The sequence below is a fragment of the Lepidochelys kempii genome, chromosome 12 (genome assembly GCF_965140285.1).
Source record: "Lepidochelys kempii isolate rLepKem1 chromosome 12, rLepKem1.hap1, whole genome shotgun sequence".
Classification (NCBI taxonomy): Eukaryota; Metazoa; Chordata; order Testudines; family Cheloniidae; genus Lepidochelys; species Lepidochelys kempii.
In genome coordinates this window covers 26,615,896-26,628,224 of record NC_136391.1, presented here as the reverse complement: position 1 = coordinate 26,628,224, position 12,329 = coordinate 26,615,896, and the positions used below count along the sequence as shown (strand labels likewise).

Below are 12,329 nucleotides of genomic sequence, written 5' to 3'. Positions count from 1 at the left end.
GTACCTCTATGTCCTTAACTACTTTCTCTTTGTAAATTTGTCCCAAGACATTGCATACAATTGAGCTTAAACAGGCCTGTAGTTTCCCAAATCACTTTTTCCCCCCTTTCTTAAAAATAGATACTATTTAAGCAGAAGGAATCATTTGAAAAAAGTTTGTGACATTCTAAACTGTATGTACATAGAGAAGAACAGTCTATATGCAGGAATAGGAGACTGGCACTAACAAGTTCCTATCCAGGATCCGACTCTGATCCCCTTCAACCTCAGGTGAGTCATTTAGGCCCAGATTTCAAAAAGCAGTCGCAAATTTTTGCTACCAAAAATGGAGGCGCTCTAAATTAGAGGCCACCTTTAGGCTAATGTATGGTAACCATACTTTCTTACCTCCTACCAGGCATTGTGAGGTTTAATAAATGTTTGTAAAGCATTTTATAGCACACTAGAGGTGTCACAGAAAGCTGCAAAGAGTTTACAATCTAAAGACCCTATCCTGCAAACACTTACTGCCCACTGCAGTGCTTCATGCCTGAGTAGGCACAGTGAGGTCAAAGGGACTAGCCATGTTAGTAAGCTCTACACATGATTGTAAATGATGGTCAGGCCCCAAGTTTTACATGTGACGCTATAAGGGAGGGTGATAAAAACGTAGAAGAGATATAAGCAAGGATTAGAGCATAGTGATCACATGATTATTCAGCCAGAGAACATCTTGGTGAATCTGAAAATTAAAGCTAACCTGTTAGTTACTTAAGATAAAGTAGGGCATGCACATACAACATTACGTGAACAAAACTGGGTTACGGTTCCTGCACTGCAACAGACTAACTCGTACATTTCTTTCTATGAGCGGGGCAATAATTGGGAATTCTAGTTTTATGGACAGACCCGTAGCATTCACATGACAGGTGGTGCAATGGCTTCCTTTCACCAAGAAACCTACAAGGAGACCCACATTCAGCTGAATGCAAACTTGGGTTTTGTTGTTCATTGCTTTTTTTAATTCTACCTCTAGAGAGTGTGCTCATTCAAACCTCTCAACCTTTAAACCTGGCAATTACCTGTGTCACATCAATTTAAACTATGAGCAGAGACATAAATTCAGTGCCTGCATTGCACACCCATAACATCAGCAGTATTAGTTTGGCCTCACTGTAATTTCTTCTTTTCCAAATAATGTGTAACCTATGTCAACTCTCTTGTTGTTACTCCTTTAATTGTTTTAAATGGTACCAGCCTAATATCTTCAGCCATCAACCTTTAAAGATTCATTTTTAATGTGTGTGTGTGTGTGTGTGTGTGTGTGTGTGTGTGTAGAACACTTATATCCTCCATGAATCAGCACAGAAGGGAAAATGTAACACATGCACCCCCTCCCATTCACCCATGGTTTATGTACTTCCCCTGATCAAAAGGAAGCTCATCATGGAAGTCAGAGGCCCACAGCAGTTTGAACACCACGAGCCTTCATCTTTGTGACAGTTTACATGTTGGACAACACACAACATGTTGATTGAGGCAGGGACTTCAGGAGTTAAAGCATGAGCTGTTCCAGCTTGAGCCAAAGCTCTCCAGCTGGGGCGGTAACAGACATCCTATGCAGATTGTGAGTTACTGCTCTTTGTGCCCAGTGGGTTACATTACAACACGATCACGCAATGCTTTTTATTTCGATATTGTGCCATTGGTGCCCAGTGAAATCCTCACTACCAACAGAACTTGACCTTGTCGTCCTCACAGAAGTCAATGGGAGTTTTCAGTATGTTATAACTGTGAGATCTGGTAATGGAATTACTATGACATGTCCTTAATACACAGTATCACAATACACTATACAGAGTCAGTCATAAGCTGAAGAGAAAAGAAGGGGTTTAAGGCAGGATTTAGAGAGATGTGATCTGATGCCTCAGAGACAGGAAAAGAGGGAGTTCTACATACCAACACTCTTAAAGCCAGCTCATCAATAGCTTCCAGTCTCCCTACCTGCTGTCCTCTTCAGTTTAAGTCTCCAGGCTTCTGCCAGATAATGATCCTCAGTGAATATTTTATTTTCTTCCAAAATATATGTATTAACTCACACAAGAGAGGAGAGGAGAATGTCTAACTCCAGACACACTCCTACAGCATTCCTGAAGGGAAATTCAAACCCTGAGCTGTGCATCTCATTGCCCTCAGAAATAACACTGAGCATTAAATATATTCACAGCCCAGGAAGGTTTCTGTGTATATATACTGTGTAAAAGAGTTTCACCTGCAGCTAATGTGGTACCTTAGAGAGATGGAGATATTAGGGGAAACTCATCATCCTGAGGCCTCCTCACAGTCCAAACAGAAAGCCCTGTGTTCATTAATCGCTTGATTGAGCCTTTGTTCAGTACCCTGCGTATGAAGAAATTGGGGAGAAATTGTGGTTGTAGAGTCTACTTCTTCCTTTGCTCCTATGAGGGAGTAATTTGCTACAGCCCCTTTGCTAGCTGGTGCGGTGGGACAGAACCAAAAGTTCTGTCAACATCCTGCCCCCCTCTGGCCCTACCTGCCCAGTGCTGCTCCCCTCCTGTGCAGGTGAGCAGGAATTGGATGTAGCCTTGTTTCTACTCACTCACCAAGGTCCTGGCTACCACAACTGAGCCTATGCCATGGGGGAAGTAATCTGCATCAAAGAAGGGGCTGGGAGAGATAACATCTCTCCTGGAGCAAAGGGAAGGGGAGGAAACCAGGAACCAGACTGTGACTCAGAGTCACAATCTGCTTCCTGCCCTGTTCCTGAGGCAGCACAGCAATTAGCCAGAGAGAATGAGCCAGAGGAATAAGGGCTCATAACTGCTCAGACTAACTCTTGCCATGGAGAGGAGAGCAAGTAGATGGGGAAGAGACAGAAAGGGGATAGGAAAGGGAAGAGCCCTGGCTCCACTCCATCCCCATTTGCTCCATGAAAAGGGGTGAAATAAAGTAGTCCCAACACCCTCCCCAAAAAAACAGGGGAGCAGAGGAAGGATTGCGATTAGAACGTGAATTGTGACTCAGTCTACCCCAGGGTGGTACAGCCACATACCACATGTTGCCAATTTCAGCCTAACCCAACATCTGTTCAACCCCTCCGATTTTAATGGGGCTCCACCAGAGTAAGTGAGAGCCCAGTTTGGGCGTTAGACTCTTTGCACTTAGGTGAAGTCACTGCATGGCACTCTACAGCTCGGAGGGAATAGTTAAAGAGGGTTATAAATCCCTAAAGCTACATTTATAACAGAAATGTTGATGCAAGCTTAATTATAGTATGCTGCTCTGCTAGGCAAGACATTTAAACCCACTCTATAATAGTTCTCGCCGTAATAGGGACAGTCTCGGTCGCACAGCTACCAGGCAAGGCCTGCTACCTGGAAAGTACTGCAGCATCTGGTCCCATTTCCTCCACTGCACTCATTCTAATACCCTTTCTCTATTGTTCGGACTATCAGCCACACAGCTAGCACAATTCCATTGACCTTTTCTTCTGTTTGTGGATATTTGACTTCCAGGCTAGACAGAGGACTGCCATTCAATCTAAATTAGTATACCTTTGCTTAGGTGTTTCATATTACAAGTGCGAGCCCAAGGAGAGTTTCTTCCTGAATCCAGACCCTATAAGGTTTCCCTTTGCAATTTCCTTGTACTGTGCAACCCTTCTGCCAGGTGGTTAACAGCAGCAAAATGGTTCAATGTATCTAGGGTCCCTCTTGAGAGGTAACTAAAGTGGCTTGAACTCACCCCCAGGAACCTGGGAAAATCAAACACCCACTCCCTGCATGTCCTTAACAGACAGAATTTCCCCACTCACCAACACTCCGAAACTGTGCACAAACAAGAAGACATTATTAGGGGAAAGGAAATGGTCAAACTTGGGAAACACAGCAACAGAACATCTATAAATAAAAAAAGTAAAATACGTCCTCCCCCTTCCCTGCAGTAAAAAAAGAAAAAAAAGAAAAAAAAATGTACTGCAGATAGTAGTCCCTTGACTGCATCACCTCACCCATGCATCAAACCCCACTCACAGTGAGGACCAGCAAGTAGCAGTAGTTCAAGGACCTCTTTGCAGGTCTGTCTCCTGTCTCAAAGGATGCATCACCGCCCGTTGCCCCATTTAGTGATTCAACTTTAATAAGATGCTAAGTAAGGAAGGGCCTCACCAGAATCCACTCTATTCTGCTGCTGTTCTCTGCCTTCTGTCCTGCAGTGAAGTCCCCATAGGAAGGGAGTCAAGAACACTTAGCTCCATTGATAGAGCATAGCTGCTTGAAAACAAGCTCTTTGCTACAACGTAATAGCGCTTTTCTCCTCTTAAGCCTCTCTAGGAGCCACTATGCCCAAAATCCAACTTCATGACAAGTTATGGTGACCTCCCAGGTATCGATATGGAATTGCGGGTAGAGAGCTTCATTTGCTTAGATCTATGACAGCACTTTTCCCTGTTCAGCAATAGGGGAAGTAGGGAGTTCTTTCTCCCTGGAGCTTCTAGCCATAAGGCTTACATCTGGAATAATTTGAATACACACAGCTATTGATTTCTAGTAAGGGCAGCCTCTGCACAGGGCCAATCATGTGATATACTTCTGTAATCAAGTTGCAGTTGAAAGAAAGAGAATGTACAAAATACCCTAATACGGTGGGACACATTTTCATTTTGTTGTCAGTTCACATTGCCTGAAGCAAAGTGATTTTGAAAGTAATACAGATACAGTGCAATAACACGGTCCTCAGCAAGGCTTCGAAATCCATTTATGAGGCTCCCACCGGTAAAGCAAATATGCAATTACAACCAAAGATGGGTACATCTCCAGACTAAAGTCCATCACAAGGCCATGTGTTAAATAATGTATGTTCTATAGCGGTTTTTATTGAAAAAAAATGTTCATTTAGTCTCTTAAAGAATTGTATTTTGAGAACAAACATTAGTAACTTCAGTTTATATATATGTTGTCTAGGACTGCAGTGAGGTCATATGTACCTGCACACATAATGTAGGTCCTGAGGATACATTAGGTTAGGGTCTCAGAATGTTCCACAGCATCCTCAATACTCCCTTTGGGGCACATGGTGCAGTGGGCCCCAAAAACAGGACTGTCATGGATGGGGGAGGGATGCTGCACTCTGTAAAAGAATAAAAGTAGTGAGTAAGCTCCTCCACCACACAAAGCAGTTCATGAAGGCCTCCTGGAGCTCCACCTGAAATACTGCAGCTGTGGACTGCCTCTACACTCAGGTTCTAGCAGCCCATGGTATACATGCACAATAAAAAGATGGACATGTGGATTGTTTATGTCCTACTTTTCTAGTTCCACATCTTCCTAAGAAAATGTTAGAACCTGGCACAAATGCTTCTTTTGGACTGAAGGGCAGATAAGCACTAGCTGTGGTTACCTTGCTGACATTGTTATTGGCAAAACTTTCCTTCCCTCCACAGAGGAATCCTGTCCCTTCATATACAAATACAACAAGGACTGCATGTTTCTCAGGCTTCAGCATTACTCTCCTCTTCCCCAACCCTCCACCTCCCTTCAAACCTTGCTGCTTTCTCAGTGACACTCTTCTTCCACAGACATAAATGTGATGTTTCTCACTTTGGTTCATATGTCAGCAATTTTCATATCAAATCTTTCCAGGCCAGATGTACATGAGAATCAGCTGGCTTTGGCAGCTGCAAATGTTCACTTTGTGCTATGCCACCAACACAGAGTTTAAAAAAACCCAACACAACCCATCAAAGAGTGATGCTGGCTTTTCTCTGGACCATTATCATGAAAATGTCTTTGTTGGTGTGTCTCAAGGTAACATGTCTCATCATGACAGATCAAAGCCATGTTGTCCTGCCACTTGAAAGGGCAGTTGTAGTCAGGAAACTGCCTAAGTCAAAATGACATTATAAGTCTCCAGATTTATCCTCTCAGTGATTTAGAAATCAAGTCTGCTGTGTTTACAAGACAAGTAACATTTTATTCTCCTTAGCAGCACAGCAAATACAAACCTGGAAGCTAGAAATCCACCTGTGTTCTATCTGCCTCCTAAATAAGTCATGAGTTATGATTTCTTTTGGCTATAGAACTTGATCCCATGATCCATGCCTTGATTACCTCAATATTAGACTACTGCAATGCACTATAAATGGTCTTGTCAACAGTAGGAAAATCAGTAGCCCTAATTCACCACTGTCACAGCTCCCCACGGCTGTAAGCACAGTTAGACAACAGCATGCTAAAAAACTTCTGAGCTCTGCTTCCACCCATGTTATCAATGATGGAGCTGAAATTTTCCAATATAGATGCCACCCATGAGTTTATAAACCCTCCCGGCAAATGCTGCAGTCTGTTTGCTGAGTATCCTGTGTTTGTACAACATCTAAAAATGGGGTCCTGGTCTACAAATAATAAGCAGTGTACATGAGGAGTCTCTTGGCTTCTATGTGGAGTTTTGATTCTGACCTATAAATCCCTTAATGGCCCTCAGCACCCCTCCTTCAGAGACCCCCATGATACTGCAGTAGTTGCAGTCAGTTGAACTAGACCTGTCTGATTGAAAAATAAGAAGGCAGCTGATAAGGCATTTTTTGTTAAGACACTTCAGCACTGGAAGTCACTCTATCACACTTGGTCTGAAATAGCCCAAAGTTTGGGCCTTTCAGGCCCATTAAGTTCTTGGTGCCTTGCGGGAGGGCTGAAGTGCTTGAAAGATTTGGGTCTTTGAGGAGGGGAATGAGGGAGAGGTAACTATGGGGGTGTGTTGGGTTCCCCCAGGGTGCCCCCTGGAACTGGGGTACCACTGAGCCCACCAGCCTAAGTTCCCTTTATGCTGTACTGCTATGACCAGCCTGCCAAGCCCTCTCCCAGGTTCCAGTCTGAACCTTCACCAGCACATACACACAGGTAGGGACACTCCCAGCTGCAGAAACATACAGATGCTGTGATCTGCTCTGCATGGGAAGGCTTCAGCTAAGGAACTGCCAAGTACTCAAATGCACACACCCCCTCTGGAGGGTAAACCCAAAATTATACCATCTTACACTGAACAGAGAACCGTACAGTGTAAGCTCATTAAATTCACCCCCTCCCTCAATGTGGAGAGGAATACACACCGTTTTCTGCCCCCAGTTATGACTTCCACACATTGGTTTGTGATAAAGCAAAAACAAAATTAACTACCAATGATAGATTAAGTGATTATAAGGGATAGCAAACAAATCAAAGCAGGTTACCTAGCAAATAAACAAAAACACAATCTAAGCTTAATATACTAAAGAGATTGGACATGAGTAGCAAATTCTCATTCTAAATGATGATTTAAGAATCCCTGCAACCCGCTTAAGGGACCAGCTGCCCTTGCTTGCAGCTTAAAGGCCCCAGGTATTCCTTTCACAGGCTAGAAATCCCTCTAGGGTCCCTGGGTCCAACCCTTCTCCTCCAGTCCAGTCCTTCCTCAGGTGTTTCCAAAAGTCTCCTTTGGGTGGGGAGTCAGTGAAGAATCATGATGATGTCACTCCCCTGCCTTAAATAGCTTTTTTCATATGGGAGGAACACTTTGTCTCCTAGTTTGGTTCCCATGCCCAGTCAGTGGAAAAACACTGGTATTCCAAGATGGAGTCCAGTAGCAGGTGACTTGGTCACATGTCCCTGTAGGGTCACAGCAGTCATGACTCTGAGGCTGTTTGTCGAAAACTCCCCGGTGGGCAATTAGCTTCTTCTAAGACCTATTGTTCTCCCTAATGCCAGCCATCTACACTGATTGCCTTCTGCCTAGTGGGTGTGCCCCACGTATAAACACATTTGTAATAGCTGCATAGACAACATTCCTAACTTCAGATACCAAAATGATACATGCATGCAGGTAGGATAATCAATCATAACCTTTTCAATAATTTTTCACATGACCCATGTTGCATGAAATACATCAGAGTTATGCCATAATCATATCGTAATATCTCGGTGAAGAATATGGGATATAGGGTCACGGGGGGGGGGGGGAAGGGGGGGCTGTTGCTCTTCAAGAGATTGTTGTGGGATCCACTCATTGAAAACAGAATCATCCAAAACTAAAAGCAGTGGCTAGAGCACAAGATAGGTGCCCATCCCAGGGTGGGCTGAAACTTTAAGGGAGTTGGACTTAGCTGCACCTGTGACTAAATTAGCTGCCTCCCAGGAGAGGAGTGAAACCACAAATCAGGTGATAGCATGCAGGCCAACTTGTTAGATAAAAGGCCAACCAGGAGCCAGTTCGGAATAAGAGCTTCAGAAAACCCCAAGCTGGGGGAAGGGATCTGGTTTATCCATTTGGCTTACACTGCATTGTTTTGATTTAGAGAAATAAAACTCAACCCTGAGGTGAAGGGACTGAAATCCTGCTGCTTGTGGCAGTGTGATTTGATGCCCTGGCCAGTGAACTGGCCCACCAGTATTCACTCTCTCACTGTATACAACTGAGAGGAAATAGATATCGTGGCAGAGCTCCCACCTTGTCCCAGCGGGTCCCACGCTTCCAGGCAGTTTATGCTAGCTTCAGAGGCTCACTGTAACCCTCCACATAGCCCTTCTCTCTCAGGCCAGAGATACAGCCTACTGAGCCCTTTTCATCATAAGCCAGCAAGGGAGGTTGGGGAGAGAATTCCCAGAGTCTCTGTTGCTCCTACGGCCTCATGACAAAGCATTTTAGCCTCCTGTCCTGACAGGGGCCTGTTTTCCCCTCCCAGGAGGTGTTTCTGTAGTGGTGGGTTGGGAGGAACCCAGGCCTGCCCTCTTCTCCAGATTCCGGCCCAGGGACCCCAATGGTAGCAGCTGTTGGCAGCCAACCTTTTACTGTCAGAGTTGCTACATTTCCCTAGGCCACTTCCCCACAGCTCTCCTGCTTCTCCCTTCTTCACCCTTACCTTAGGGCTCCCTTACAAATGACTTTAAGGTGTCTTCATTAACCAGCCCTTCAACCACACCTTCTCTCCTCTGGCTCCTCTCTGCCAGACTGGAGTGAGCCCTTTTATATTATCAGAGGGGGCCTTAGAGTCAGGTGGTTACTTTAGCTTAATGACCTCACCTGACTCTTTGCAGGTTAATTGGAGTCAGGTGTTCTCATTAGCCTGGAGCAGCCCCTGCTCTGGTCAGTCAGGGGACAGAAAACTGTTAATCCAGCGGTCAGTATATCTGCCTTATGCTATTCTGCTGTACCCAACTGGCAATATGAATAAAATCTCACCGTCTACATGTAGAACATCTCTGTCAGTGTTGATAGTACACAAGGCTGAATGGCATCTCCCTCATTTTCCCATGGCTGTAGGGGCTCTGCAATGCCCAACCTAAGAAGCTTAATTTTGGATCCAACAACAAACTTCAAGGTTATCTGGGTCTCAATATGGACCTTCCCTTTTACTAAAATTAATAAAAATCTTGGCTTTTGCTAGTCAGACAATTGTAAAAGACCCAAAGGCAACAATATATTGCATAAGGAAATGCCATTCTAGACCTTTCTCCGACTTATTTGGGGCCAAATTCAGCCCTGGCATAAGTGACTACAACGCTACAGACTTTAACAGAAGTTATTCATTTAAGCCAGGGCTTAATGTGATCCTTAAAATTGTGTTGCAGAAGTTACAACTGGAATACAGCGGATGGCAGTGGCAACAGAATTACAATACAAACCTGTGCGCCCCCCCGTCCAGTGACTGGAAGGAACCTTGCCCATTAAGTGACAGATTACATTGCAAATAGTGGCAGAGAGTTCTAGAAATATTTGTTCTTAATAAAAACACAACACACTACAAGCCAAATGTGAATCGGGGCATAACCCAGACTTTCACTTTACACACAGACAACTTGGGCAGGAATGACAATGTAGACATCCAAATACCTGATTTGTGGACACAAATTCTGGAACCTAATTTAAAATAATAAAAAAGGATTCATAGTTTTGGGTGCATCAGTGTTTAGGCATCCAACTTGAGACAGTTAGTCCTGGTCTACACTATGGGGTTAGGTCAAATTCAGCTGCATAAGGTCAATTTTAAAATGGATGCATCCACAGAACCAACCCCATTCTGTCGACTCAAAGGGCTCTTAAAATTGACTTCTGTACTCCTCCCTGGCGATGGCAGTAGCACTAAAATCGACATTGCTTGGTCAAATTTGGGGTAGTGCGGATGCAAATCGACGGTACTGGCCTCCGGGAGCTATCCCAGAGTGCTCCAATGTGACTGCTCTGGACTGCACTTTGAACTCTAATGCACGAGCCAGGTACACAGGAAAAGCCCCAGGAAATTTTGAATTTCATTTCCTGTTTGGTCAGCGTGGCAAGCTCAGCAGCACAGGTGACCATGCAGTCCCCCCAGAATCGCAAATGAGCTCCAGCATGGACCAAAAGGTAGACACTGGATCTGATTGCTGTACGGGGAGAAGAATCTGTGCAGGCAGAACTCCAACCAAAAAGAAGAAATGCTAATATATGTGCCAAAATCTCACTGGGCATGGTGGACAGAGGCTACACCAGGGACACACAGCAGTGCCATGTGAAAGTTAAGGAGCTCAGGCAAGCCTACCAAAAGACAAAAGGAGGCAAACAGGCACTCTGGGTCAGACCCCCATACATGCTGCTTCTATGATCAGCTGCATGCCATTCTAGGGGGGGACCCTACCACTACCCCACCACTGTCCATGGACACTTGCAAGGGGGGAGTCTCACGCAACAGGGAGGAGGATTTTGTGAATGAGGAAGAGGAGGAGAATGCATAGCAGGTAAGCAGTGAATCTGTTCTGCCCGGCAGCCAGGACCTTTTCATCACCCTGGACCCAATACCCTCTGAAGGCGGGATCCCCGACCCCGAAGCCGGAGAAGGCAGCTCTGGTGAGTGCACATTTGTAACTACAGTACAGGGTTTAAAAGCAATAGTGTTTAATGTTTGATTTGCCCTGAAGAATTGGGATGCATTTGCGGCCAGTACAGCTACTGGAAAAGTCTGTTCACATGTCTGGGGATGGAGCGGAAATCCTCCAGGGACATCTCCATGAAGTTCTTCTGGAAGTCCTCTGAAAGCCTTTGCAGAAGGTTTCTGTGGAGGGATGCCTTATTTCGTCCTCCACGATAGGACACTTTACCATGCCAAGCCAGTAGCAAATAGTCGGGAATCACTGCAGCACAAAGCATGGCAGCGAACGGTCCTGGGTTTTGGTTGCATTCAAGCAACATTCAGTCTTATCTTTCTGTGTTAGCCTCAGGAGAGTGATATCATTCATGGTCACCTGTTTGAAATAGGGGAATTTTTGTAAGGGAACAGTAAAAGGACCCCATTCATGCTGGGCTGTTTGCGCTTGGCTAAAAGGGATCATCCCGGAGCATAGCCATGCGGTGGGAGGAGGGGATCATCCCAGAGAATAACCACAAGGTGCGGTGGAGGGAGGTGTGTGCTGCACATCCACCCGAAAACCGCAGCCCCTCCTTTTAAATGTGAAACCCAATCCATTGCTTGCTATGGGAAAGGATAGTGCTGCAGTTTGAAACCATTCCCACATGTTATGCGTAAGAAGCCAACCCCACATACCCTGTGCCTTACCATGGCTGCCTAGAAATTGAATTCTGTTGCTTTGCCATGTGTGACCATACCAGCAGGCGCTCAATACAAAAGGCAAAATGTGACCTTGTACCTACAGCATGTGCTGTCTGCTGTGAATTGCTTGATTCACCGTGAAAGAGAGTCTCCCTTTTGTTCTCAGAAATGTATCGTCTTAAATTTTACTCTCCCTTTTTATCTCCCCCCCCAGGTGCAAATGTTTCTATGCTCCCCCTATCATCTCCATCCCTGAGGTTATCGCAGATTAGAAGGTGGAAAAAAAATGCACTCGCGATGACATGTTCTCCGAGCTCATGCAGCCCTCCCACACTGATGGGGCACAGCTTAATGCATGGAGGCATTCAGTGTTAGAGGCCAGGAAAGCATTAAGTGAGCGTGAAGAGCAGAGGCAGGAGCGCGAAGAGCGGAGGCTAATGCGGGAGCAAACTGACATAATGAAGCATCTGGTGGAGCTGCAGGAAAGCCAACAGAAGCACAGACCCCTGCTGCATCCATTGTATAACCGCCTGACATCTTCCCCAAGTTCCATATCCTCCTCACCCAGACGCCCAAGAATGCGGGCAGGGAGGCTCTGGGCACCCAGCCACTGCACTTCAGAGGATGGCCCAAGCAACAGAAGGCTGTCATTCAAACAGTTTTGATTTGTAGTGTGGCTACAAAAAGGCATGTGGCCTTGTCCTTCCCTCCTCCCCTACCCCACACCACCCCACCCTACCCGGGCTACCTTGTTAGTTATCTCACTTTTTTTCCCCCA

The 12,329-nt window shown here is 45.3% G+C and overlaps 1 long non-coding RNA gene across 2 annotated transcripts in view; it reads right to left on the bottom strand.

The window, feature by feature from the left end:
• Positions 1–12,329, bottom strand: part of LOC140896331 (uncharacterized) — a 504,982-nt gene that overhangs the window by 459,785 nt on the left and 32,868 nt on the right. The window contains exon 1 of one of the 2 annotated variants that reach the window (XR_012154521.2): positions 8,891–8,961. The exons of the other annotated variant lie outside the window; for it this stretch is intronic. This is a non-coding gene — a long non-coding RNA (uncharacterized LOC140896331). Of the gene's footprint in view, positions 1–8,890; positions 8,962–12,329 lie in introns of those variants that run through there. 2 annotated transcript variants of the gene reach the window in all.